The following is a 13270-nucleotide window of genomic DNA, read 5'->3' as shown; positions in this document are numbered from 1 at the left end:
ACACTTCTTTTTATCATGTTTCACCTTCCAGGTTTATCTTCTGTGTGCTTCCCTTATCTTCATGGAACTGGACTACCACTGTTAATAAACACCCTTTTAAGCCCCTTCTGTGTCTCTACTATTTTGTAGAGGCATTAAACATGGGCTTTTGAGTCAGTGATATACCTGGTTTTCTGGCTCTACTTCATACAGAATGAATTACTTACACTCTCCAAGCCTCAGTTTCTACCACTTTAAATACAGGAACAATACTGATCTCAGAGAGTTATACTCAACATTAAATTAAAAGTAGAACTTAGGGAGGTGGATGAATCTAAAGCCTATTACACAGAGTGAAGTCAGAAAGAAAAAAGTGAATATCATGTATTAATATATATATATATGTATGTATATATATATATATATATATATATATATATATATGGAATCTAGAAATAAATGGTACTGATGAACCTATTTGCAGGGCAGGAACAGAGACACAGAGGTAGAGAGCAGACTTGTGGACCCAGCAGGGGAAGGAGCGGGTGGGACGAATTGATAGAATAGCACTTAAACATATACATTGCCATATATGAAACAGCTAGCTAGTGGAAGTTGCTCTATAACAAGGAGCTCAGCCTGGTGCTCTGTGACCACCCGGAGGGATGGGATGAGGACAGGGATGAGAGAGAGGCTCAAGAGGGAAGCATAAGTGGATACTTACGGCTGATTCACATTGTATGGCAGAAACCCACACAACGCTATAAAGCAATTAACCTTCACTTTAATAAATAAAAATTTTAAAAGGAGACCTTATCACAATGCCTATAGTAAAGAATTATAAATGATTCCTCTCCCTTTAAAATTCCCTTGAAATACCTTCTTGCTAAATACTGCAGAAACCTCTTCTGGTTTTTCATCCTCAGTTATTCTTATCTTGGGGCTTCCCTGATAGCTCAATTGGTAAAGAATCCACCTGCAATTTAGGAGACCCTGGTTCAATTCCTGGGTCGGGAAGATCCACTGGAGAAGGGACAGGCTACCCAGTCCAGTCTTGTTGGGCTTTCCTGGTGGCTCAGCTGGTAAAGGATCCACCTGCAATGCGGGAGACCTGGGTTCAATCCCTGGGTTGGGAAGATCCCCTGGAGAAGGGAAAGGTACCCACTCCAGTATTCTGGCCTAGAGAATTCCATGGACTGTATCAAGAGTTTAAAAAGAACCAATATATGGGAACTAGGAAATACAGCAGCAAAAGCTTTTTCCTTAAAGCTTGAATTTAGACATTGGCAAAAAGGACTTTTAAAGTACATCTAGAATACTGGCAATGAACTCTAGGCCTTCTGTATCACCTCACAGCTCCTCACTAAAGTGGCTCATGGTGCCTAGAAAGCCTGACTACCCCTACCCCTCCCTTTCCCATCTGGCCAATTCCTTTATTTCTCAGGACATATGTTACTTCCTTAGGGAAGATGTTACTGATCCTCCAAGTCTCCAGACTAAATTTAGTCCTCTGTCATTGGTTCTACAAATGATGTCTCTCCTCTTTTGTACCTCTCACCATCCTGGTGATTTCAGTTTCTCTCTGTCTTCTACCTGCTCTGTGATTTCTAGAGGACCCAAACAACTTTATATATTTCACTGCCATAGTCCTGGTGCCTACTATGGTATGTATAATACTTGGCACAAACCCACAAAGCGTGAAAAAATAGCTCTTAATTAAATGAACGAACAATTGCAAGATGGATTGATAGGTGGCAATGCTCAGAGTTCAGAAAATTTGACTTGTTTCCTGTATGTGCCTGGGAAAAGGTAAGAAAAATGAGCAGAAATAAAATAGAAGTCCTTATTTTTCTGTGTGAGCATACACAGTACAGGACATTCAATGAAACATAAAAAGAAAATTACATTGGGCAAGTGTTGATTCCAGCTGACAGACACACTCTTATGTAAGTTGCTTGTCATTCTTATTGGATCAAACTATAGTTCACAGATGCAAAAAAAAAAAAAAAAAAAGGGAACAAGAAAACAGAATGTGAAGGAGAATGGATGTAGATATGACAAAAATATTTAAATTAAAATCAAACATGGAAGGCCAAACTCTCTCAAATATCTCTTAAAATTCCACAAAACATCAAAAGAAAATACTTAGAACCACTTAAGTCCAAACGAAGTACCTAATCTCATTAATTATGCCAACCACATTAGGCAGTGATTTTTCATTTGTGTTTTGAAAAATAATGCATGCAAGTCCTGATATAAGACTTGCTGATTTATTTTCTCTGATTCCTGAATTATAGCACTTCAAATGCCTAAAGATCCCAAATGCAGCTCACTGCAAAACTGATAGGTATAACATTGTGTAAAGTTCCATGCATTTTGACATTTTCAATCTTCTTGAAAGGAGAAGAATGGAAAGACTATAAGGTGACTCTGATTAATAAATCTGTAAAATGTGATTAGTATACCCTTTGTATATTGAAAAGTTGAAGCCTGAGTGAAACATATTCAGAGAACCTTCACAGTAAGAGGCGGATAGTAGAGAACCTTGATTTTGAATTCAGAGTGTTCTTGGGTTTAAATTCTAATTTTTATATGGTTTTCAGTCACCTATTTAATTACTTTCTAATTCCTTTGACATTGTTCTGAAGCTCTTTAATAATTATGATGATAATAACTCATATTATTTTTGTTTGACTCAGAGACAACCTGATACATAGTGACCTAGCACCTGACACATAAAGCACAATAAAGAGCAAGTTTGACTTTTTTCTGTAAGATGATGAGAAGCCACCTCTGTCAACAAGACAAGAGGCAACTTCCTTTAACATGAAACTTGGTTTATTTCAGCATTAAAGTTGGAACCACCAATGGTGACAAATAGCCAGGTTAAAAAGCAATATGTTTGGCAGGTATAGAAAGTGCTCCTGTCTGCATTAAGTTGCACTTGTCATAAATCCTACTGACAGCTTTGGTGAGAGGACTTCAAAAGGTAAAGATCTGCAAAACTGAGAAATCCATTGAGAACTCAAAGGAGAAAGGGACCCTATTACCAGCAAAAGTGCTTACAAGAAAGCTTTGTTTTTGCTTGAACTTTTCCCTGCCAATCTCAAAACCACCAGCTTCTTCCACCAACAGCAAAACAAAGAGAGGAAACAAAACTGACAGATAAGTTCAAAGTTAGATTTCTCTGAGACAGTGATGGTGGGATGACTTCAGGATAAGTATTACTCCTTCGAGTGATCTGTTTTCTTGAACTTAATTTCACAGTCTATCAGTTACCCAAGAGACATTATTTTCTTTGGCCCGGTCAAGTCAAAAGCAAGATTTCACAGATATAAATAAAGAGAGGAAATAATGTCTTCTCTTAAGGGAATATTAACCCCTGGAGACATGAGTGAATTTCTTACAGCTTCTTGCACCTTTAGTGTTTTCTGAGGCATTGGTTAAATCATAGAATATCTTTAATGGCTTTAATTTCTCCATGTGGAAAAAAAGACCCAACAATATCTTAAAGGTGCAAAGTAGAACATTGCACCCTTATAAATGTAACTGTAAGACTGATGATATCTGTGGTGTTATTCATAGGCATATTAGCATGTCCTTAACTTATTTCTCTTGGATATGGTAAACAGACCTCCTTTGGCTAACAGACACACTATTGAAACAAATGATTTTCAGAAGATAGTAACCTTCTGTGAAATTTGTGGACTGTGAAATGCATCAGTAAAAAGGCTAGGAGTGAGGTGGTAATTTTGATTTATTTATGTTAATTCATTTTTATTATTTTTGTCTTTCGTTGTACCAAAAAGGATTTAAGATGTTAAAGAATAATGTTAAAATGATTTTTAAAAATTAAAAATGACTTAGAGTTAAAAGGGCTTGTGTGGTTTTGTGTATGTGCTGGTTTTGTCTGATTCAGAATTAATTTAGTAATCAGTTGGGAGCTTCCTAGGCAGTGTAATGGTAAAGAACCCACCTGCCAATGGAGGAGACACAAGAGACGGGGGTTTGATCCCTGGGTGGGAAGATCCCCTGGAGGAGGAAATGGCAACCCACTCCAGTATTCTTGCCTGGGAAATCCCGTGGACAGAGGAGCCTGGCAGGCTACAGTCCACGGGGTCACAGAGAATCAGACACGACTGAGCACACACACACCCCACCACCAAGCAGCTGACCAAAAAGCTATGGACTAGCAGGGATTTTACTTTTCAAAGACCCAGAAGAGAGAAAACAGCCCTGAACTCTTGCCGATGGAAACCCTATCTGCACCCCACTGTCAAGGTTGGTGGCCCAGTATGTTCTGATAAGATTACTGCATTTGATGGCTTGTATATACCACAGCTTGGTAACTGATGAGACTTCTACGCAGGGAAAAGGGTATGCTATAGACAATGGATGTTAAACTTATTTCTCTATCTTGCTCTTTACTTTTCATGATTATTACAGATGTGCCTGCCAGGAAGGCATCAAAGCTTCTTGAGGTAAAATCAAACCAGAAGAAAATAACCTCAGATTGTAAAGGGCAGCTTCTTTTGTAGATGTGACCACTTGAATCTATAGAGACGTTTCTAAGATGACGACTGCAACTTTTCTTTCACTCTGATTCTTACCCAGAGATATTCTGTGTCAAGAATGAAAAATAGATTTTTATATCTAGTTAGGTAGCTCAGATGGTAAAAAAAATATGCTTGCAATGCAAGAGACCCAAGTTCAATCCCTGGTCAGGAAGATCCCCTGGAGAAGGAAATGGCAACCCACTCCAATATTCTTGCCTGGAAATTTCCATGGATAGAGGAGCTTGGTGGGCTACAGTCCATGGGGTCACAAGAGTTGGACACGACTTAGTGACTAAACCACCACCAGAGTTGCTATAACAGGATTCAACAACTTAAATCAACTGTCATTTGGAAATAGATACCTAAAGCTTTTTGTTGAGAACAATTCTTCACTCATATCTGGGTCCAGCGGGCTAATGTGATCAATTAACAACGTTGGCCAAGAGAGTGGGAAGCAGAGTGGTAGTGACTGTCATTGAACATGTGTGGTTTCAGTTGCTTTCTGGTTCTTTGATTCTTATTATACCCCAGAGTTGTAGGAAATTTATTTCATGGGATCTCTATTTCTTTCCTAAGACCCTTTAAGAAAGGATAATTAGGAGTCATACATTTTTTTCTCTCTATAAAACATGGAAAGACTGATGATCCTGCCTCATCCTGTGATTGCTCCCATCTGTATTCATTGTTGTAAAAAAAATAAATAAATAAAACTGGCAAGATGCACAACAGTACACTATATATTGAAAAAAATCCCTAATTCAAATATAAGTGATTTGGAATGTGGATGAAGAGAAGAATGCCAAAAGTCCTTATAACAAGATCCATAGTCTTTCACAACTTTACAGATTCTTTCATTATATTAATTTGCCATAAATAGGCAGTTCAGACAATCTTTTGCTTCTGATTTATAAGTGACTTCCAATTTTGGACTCTTCCTATTATGGATGGCAGGATGATTTCAGGTCCAACATAAGTCTTGTTTGCCTTCTAAGATTCTAAAGGTATTACTCAATCCTTTAGGAATATGAAAATTATTGTGGACATTGTCCTGATTAAAAGGGTAAACACAGATGTGTGTTGCCAGTGAATTTTTGAACATGCATAGTGTGAGAACATCATCAATGGAATTCTAAGAACTTGAAATGCTGTGGGAAACTGGCTTCCAAGGAGCTATACAACATCTGAACATGCAACTGTCCTTCTGCTAACCATTTCATTAAGAATCAAAGTGTTCATAAGGCTAGTTGGCTGCTGAAAAATATTCATGGGAGAAAATTTGAACTCTAGTGAAATTGTAACTGTAGATTGAAATTTGTTTTTCTGTTTTAAAAGGTCATCTCTTCTTTTAAATTTTATTTAGTTTTTGGCTCTGCTGGTGGGTCTCTGGCTGTGTGGGCTTTTCTCTAGTTGCAGCAAGCAGGGGCTACTCTCTAGTTGTGGTGCACAGGCTTCTCATTGTGGTGGCTTCTCTTGTTGTGGAACACGGGCTCCAGAATGTTCAGGCTTCAGTAGGTGCAATGCAAGGGCTCAGTGGTTGCAGCTCCTGGGTCCTAAAGCACAGGTTCAATAGTTGTGATGCATGGGCTTAGTTGTTCTGCGATATGTGGGATCTTCCCAGACCAGGGATTGAACCCATGTCTTCTGCTTTGGCAGGTGGATTCTTTACCACTGAGCCACCAGGGGAGCCCTTAAAATTTTTAGCTGAAGGCAACAATAATTGAATCTGACAGTTATTGCTAATTTTCAAGTATAAATGTATAATAGATTGAGTCATGCATGATATTGTAAAGAATCAAACTTGTTCAGAGAGCTGAGACATCCCAACATTGGTAGCTGAATTTCTTTTCCTGATGTTGGACGTATTTACATTTTAATTATTTGAACAGAAATCTGTTTGGTAGGATGTGAACAGGTGTCTCTGAAGAGATATCACAGTGGGAAATGTTCATGGAATTTCCATACTTGGTCTCAACCCAATAGTACATATTTTGTAACATTTCAGCTAAATTAGCACATCCATTTTTATATTATATGGGGGTGGGAAAAAACTAACCTTTTCTAGCTCTTGAAAATGAATCAGACTTTTTTTAACTTTCATTTTCTTTTGAAATGAAAAAAAAAAGTTGCAAATGTGAACTTCCACCTTGGCAAAATTATAAAGCTCATTCAAACATGAAAATAATCAATGCCAAATCAGGAAAAAAAGCAAATGAGAAGACTCAATTTTGGTCGTTTGAAATTGAACTCTTGTGTACAATAAGTCCCATCTTTCAAATGTCATCCCTGGTGCCTGGTGATCCCTACAGTGACATGGGCTTATGAATCAGCAAGTGCCGTAGAGCATGGTGGACAGGAGACACTCAGTGTGGGGGGACCTATTCAAGGCTGCTAGGTTTGGGGGGCATCTCATGGCCTTCACTGATACCTCTCAGGTGAGTACTTGGGAGATGGAAGTTTGACACTGAAGTTTATGCTTCATCTTCCTTCCAGTGGGATTATCAAGAGAAGATTTGGAGGCTGAAGTTGAAGTTTGTAGCTGAGATTGCTAGCTGATCACCAAACTCATTTAAAATTTTTCTTGGAAGATGGTATGGAGACTCCTTAAAAAGCTAGGAATAAAACTACCGTATGACCAAGAAATCCCACTCCTAGGCATATAACCTCAGGAAATCAAAACTGAAAAAGACACATGAACCCCAGTGTTCACTGCAGCACTATTTACAATAGCTAGAACATGGAAGCAACCTAGATGTCCATTGACAGCTAAATGGATAAAGAAGCTGTGGTACATATATACAATGGAATACTAGTGAAAGTGAAGTCGCTCAGTCATGTCCGACTCTTTGCAATCCCATGGACTGTAGCCTACCAGGCTCCTCTGTCCATGGGATTTTCAAGGCAAGAGTACTGGAATACTACTCAGGCATAAAAAGGAACACATCTGAATCTGTTCTAATGAGATGGACAAACCTAGAGTCTATTATACAGAGTGAAGTAAGTCAGAAAGAGAAATATAAATATCACATACTGAGACATATATATGGAATCTGAAGAGATGGCACAGATGAATTTATTTGCAGGGCAGGAATGGAGAAATAGACATAGATAAGAAACATATGGACAAGGTGGGAGGAGAGGAGGGAGAAGGGGAGACGTAGGGAAAGAGTGACACAGAAATTTACAATACCACATGTAAAACAGACAGCCAGTGGGGATTTGCCGTATGACCCAGGGAACTCAAACTGGGGATCTGCAACAGGTGGGGTGGGGAAGGAGATGGGAGGGAGGTCTGGGAGGGAGGGGATATGGGTGTACCTATTGCTGATTCTTGTTGATTATGACCATGGCTAATTCATTTCAATGTATAACAAAAACTACTGTAATGATGTAAAGTAATTAGCCTCCAACTAATAAAAATAAATGGAAAAAAAAAAAAAGAAAACCACAAAATTCTATAAAGCAATTATCCTTCCATTAAAAAACTTAAAAAAAAAAAAAAGATGTTTTTCTTGGACACATAGCTAGACTACATTTCCCAGCCTCCCTTGTGGTTAAGTGTGGCCATGGGAATAAGTCCCAGCCAAGGTGATACCCACTTGCAGGGCTAATCTAGGAAATTCAAAAAGAAATCTCTCCTTCCTCTTTCCCTTACACAGCTTAATGCTAAAAATTTGGTGTCCTTAGAGGCCTTTGGTAAAGACCACTAAGCTCCAAACTGGAAGGGGTCCGGGGCCAGGAATTAGTACTTGAAGAAAAGTCACTTGAGCATAAATATGCATTAGGAGGTAATATGAATAAAAAGCAAACTTTTATTGTGTTAAGCCATTGAGATTTTGGAATTTGTTAGTTTTAGCTGCTAGTATCACCTTAAGTAATATGGATAATTTTCCTCATAATCTCCAGAAGGCCCTCCATAGCTTTTCAAAATAAACATGCAACTTAACATGTAAAATGATGTACTTGCTAGTAAACCCAGCTTTCTGGCAAGTACCCTTGAACTCAAATCCCTTTTGCATAGAAATTATGGAGTAGCTTCCTATACTGCCACCTCCCATGTATTTCCCCAAGGGGCAGAGTGGAGAAAATATCAAAGATATCTTGTGAGTAGATCTCTAACTAAATTCTATCTACTACTTTTATTTTTCTAAAAAACAAAACACCTCAACAGTGAGATGTCACTATATTAGGAAACTTTAACCAACTTAAAGCCTAAGAAAGTCAACATGCTTTGTCTAAGGTGACAGCTGTATATTAAAAAGAAAATTCTTGAATACTTTGTTTGCCGACATGTTTCTTTTCCTTTTTGCATGGAGTATTGAAACAATGGAAAATCTTCATGTCAGGCTAATTGTGTGGCTGAAACAAAAATTTACAAAAGTAGTGAAAGCAAGGATTTATCCTTCAAGTTTAAAGGGTAATCTCATGAGCTCAGATTGAAAGAATCAAAAGTCAACATCATTGTCAGTCATCTGGAAGTTTCCAAATATTCAGATTTCTGGCAATGAGTAAACAAAAGATCTAGATGAGTTGTTGATTTTTTTTTTTTTTTAGCTTTAGGGGAAATTTTTTTGGTCCATGGGGTAGCAAAGAGTCAAACAAGATTGAGTGTCTAAGCATGCATACACACACACACACACTGTTATAACGTTAATTGAGACCATGTATTTCACATACCATTATAATTATATAACAGTGTAGAAGCTGCCTCTGTATCAAAACCATCTGGGATTGCTTTGATAAGAGGGATATTCAGAGTAGGTGTATGTGTGTGTGCTAAGCCACTTCAGCTATGTCCAACTCTTTGCAACCCCATAGACTGTAGCCCATCAGGCTCCTCTGTTCATGGGATTCTCCAGGCAAGAATACTAGAGTGGGTTGCCATGCCCACCCCCACGGGATCTTCCTGACCCAGGGATTGAACCCATGTCTCTTACATCTCCTGCATTGGCAGATGGGTTCTTTACCACTAGCTCCATTTGGGAAGCTCATTCAGATAAACTTTACATGTTTTACTGTCTGAGAGATTCTGCCCACACATTTGTAAAATATCTCTCCAGAGATAATGACAGTGGAATAATTTTCCTGAAAGACTTCCTCTTAAAGTTTTACTGCTTTCCATTATATTCTGAATATACTTATGCTATAAGGACACATGAGGACATGTGTTAATGGATGATATTGATATTACCCCTAAAGAGCTGAGTTTTTGAGACTATCTTAAAAGAGCACAGTGGACAAACATTACTGAAGGGGAGGGCAACAGAGTTCCCTTGCAACAGAATGAAATCAGGGAGGAATCACTAGTGGAAATTTACATCACAGAATGTTCCATTTAGGTGAGAGTGTAATTTACCTTGAGAATGAAGCATCGAGGTATTGTGCTTTTGTGCCATTTTCAGCAGATTTTTCAGTTCATAATGTTCCTCTGGCCGTGGTTGTAAGATATTTATGCTCGACTGTGTTCATTGTTTTTTGTGAACTTATAAAAATTGCTTTTTTATTAGTCTATAAAAGCCATGTTTGGAGACAGACTAAAATAAAAATTAATGCAACTTATCACCCTACGGCAGAGAACAAGTGCCTGTTTCAGTCTTGTATTTAAGCACCGCAGATGCGTTAGAACCTCATAAAAATGGTTCCCTGGCCCATCAACCCTAACCAGGGAGCAAGAAGCTGAAATCTGTGAATCGCCCACCACCAAAAGTGAAGTCTTTTGAGAGCTGTGTTGTAAAAACTCTGAGAACTGGTATGTTCTGACTGGAAGCGTAAAGTCTGGGATTCTTTATAAAGAAGCACTCCCCTTAATATGCATCTTCTTCCTCTATCTATCACCTTTACTTAAACAAACAAACAAAAAAATCCTTTTGATTGTAATATGCCTCATTTTGGCTTTAAAATCTACCTTATTTTTTATTTCTTTAAAAAAATCTATCTTATTAAGCAAAAAAGGAGGCTGCATTCTCTCTGGTCCTTAAGTAAAAATTGCAAGTGGTGAGATATATGAGATCTGCTAATTCAAAGCATGTTCAACAGCTGTACTTTCCATGTCTATGAAGGCTTTCACGGCATATTAGGAAATATATCAAATAGGCCAGTTTGACAAAATCATAGCTACAACAATGAGAATTATTATTACTATTAACTATATTACAAAACCAAAACATAGCTGACAGCCCTGCCGATGGGATTCTTTCCCAGGAGGTAGCTTGGGCTATGTTTCTGCCTCCAGATGACTTCTGCCGGGTGTCTGGGGGTGCACTTGCTGAATGAGCCAGGCCACTGGCACAGAGAAAGCTGAAGGATGAGAGGGATAGAGCAAAGTACAATCCATTTTATCCCAAGTTTTCCCTTTGTAGTCTTCTCATGAGGTAGAAAGACCAAGAGCCTTCAGCAGGTTGGAACTTCCTAGGCATTCTCACCTCTCTTGGTCTCCTGCCCCCATCTGGGCCAGGAATCTTACTGTGAACACCGTGGCCTTGCTCTCTGGGTGTGGACGAGGGACGGGGCACTGAAGGAATAGGTAGGGAAATAATGCCCCAACACTCTCTCCTTTGGGTTGCTTTTCAGATGTATTCTCAGGGACATATCCATCTTTGAATGAGTGTTTTCATTCCTAGACCCCATTCTTTTCAGCTAGCCTTCCCATCTCTTATTTAAACTGTGAAAATCGAAAGCTGTACCTGATCAGCCTTTAGGAAAAGTATGCTGGGCCTCCCAACTGTGATAAGAAGCCAGTTACAATGATCTGGGTGTGAAAGCAATCATAGAGGAAGAGTTCTAGCTAAACAGATACCATCTGCGCCCCTCAAGTGAGCACATCTTGTCCAGGTCCCGACCCCATCAGCTCTGAGCTGCGGCTCTCGGGGCCCAGTCCCTGAACACAAGCCTGGGCTTCCCAGGACACAGACTGATTGTTTGAGTGATGAACACTTTATGAGAAACTCTTCTCCCCAACCCCCCCTCGCCCTTTTCCTCAGGGCTTGAAATCAGCAAGCCAAAAAGCATTTTATCCTAATATAGAAAAGAATTAGACAGCAGATGCTTCTTCACAGCAGCCTGCGTGCTGGGGAGAAGGGGGGGGGAAAATGGCGTAGCCCTCCCTCTGGCAAGAGTGAGGACTGAATCATCATGGGAGTGTTTGTGGTAAAATCACATTTTTCCTTTAGATAGTGAAATGATTATCACGGAGCTATGGACAGCTAGTCCAGAGTGACTTTGGTGAATCTACTCTTTTTCACCACAGAAAGTGTGTCTCGGGCTCCAAGGGAACAAAACGTACAAGACTATTATCGTGGGAGGACAGCAGATAGAAGGAGACCCTGGAGAAAGTTGGCTGAGATCAAGAAGTGAGGAGAGCCAACAAAATAATGAAGAGGATTTGTTTTCTTTTTGAACTCAGGGTGGGGATTTGGGTCATATCTCGATAATGTTGTGAAAACAAAAGGTCATCCCAATGAATGATTTTCCCAGAGGCCCCCATGAGACAAGCTACAAAATCAGTTCGATGGTTCAAACCCATCCCACCAAAGACCAGCACTAGTGGCTGGGAGCATTCCTTTCGCTTGGTGAGTGAAAGCATAATTTTATCTGCATTACCTCGTTACCCAGAGGCTTATTCAGATCAGGAAGGGAAGGAGGAAAGGAGGAGAGAGAGTCAGTGAGGGAGCTCCTTCAGTGTTGGAGTTTTTCCATTTCTAATGCTCTAGGTCTTCACCTGCACAGGGCAAGCCCAACAGATGTCCACCTTGACTCTCGCTACCTGTCTTCTGCCTCAATCAGTTCTTCCAGTGGGCTCTTGCTTGATCTTTCTAAAAGATGAAGTTGTCTCCCCTAGTCCTTTCCCATTGCTAGCACCACATAAACTATTAGGAAAAGTCCATCTTAATCTAGAAAAATGGTACTGATGAACCTATTTGCAGGGCAGGAATAGAGGTGAAGATATAGAGAATGGGATTGCGGACACATTGTGGGAAGAGGGTGGGATAAATTGAGAGAGTAACATTTAAACATATACATCCTTGTCCTTGCATGCTAAGTTGTTTCAGTCATGTCCAACTCTTTTGTGATCCCATGGACTGTAGCCTTCCAGACTCCTCTGTCCATGGGATTCTCCAGGCAAGAGTACTGGAATGGGTCCAGGGGGTTCTTCCCAACCGAGGGATCGAACCGAGGGATCGAACCCATGTCTCTTATGTCTCCACTGGCAGGTGGGTTCTTTACCACTAGTGCCACCTAGGATGCCCTTACACCTGGGAAGCATATACATCACCATACATAAAATAGACAGCTAGTGGGAAGTTGATGTATAAGAGGGAGCTCAGCTCAGCGCTCTGTTACAACCTGGGGTGTGGATATGGAGGACGGGGGCAGGGAGAGAGGGATATATGTATACTTATGGCTGAGTCACATTGCTGTGCGGCAGAAATGAACACAACATTGTAAAACAACTCTGGTGGTGGGGTGCATGCGTACTCAGTCATGTCTGAATATTTGCAATCCCATGGGCTGTAGCCTACCAGGCGCCTCTGTCCATGGAATTTTCCAGGCAAGAATACTAGAGTGGGTTGCCATTTCCTACCCCGGGGGATCTTCCTGATCCAGGGATTGAACCCAAGTCTCTTACATCTCCTGCATTGCCAGGCAGATTCTTTACCACTGCACCACCTGGAAAACCCTTAAAAAAAAAAAAAAAAAGTCCGTCTTCTTCTGCATGAACATCTATAAAGTATGAGTGT

The sequence above is a fragment of the Odocoileus virginianus genome, chromosome 27 (genome assembly GCF_023699985.2).
Source record: "Odocoileus virginianus isolate 20LAN1187 ecotype Illinois chromosome 27, Ovbor_1.2, whole genome shotgun sequence".
In the NCBI taxonomy this organism is placed as follows: Eukaryota; Metazoa; Chordata; class Mammalia; order Artiodactyla; family Cervidae; genus Odocoileus; species Odocoileus virginianus.
The sequence above is the reverse complement of the archived record's forward strand: the minus strand, read 5'-3'. Positions refer to the sequence as shown.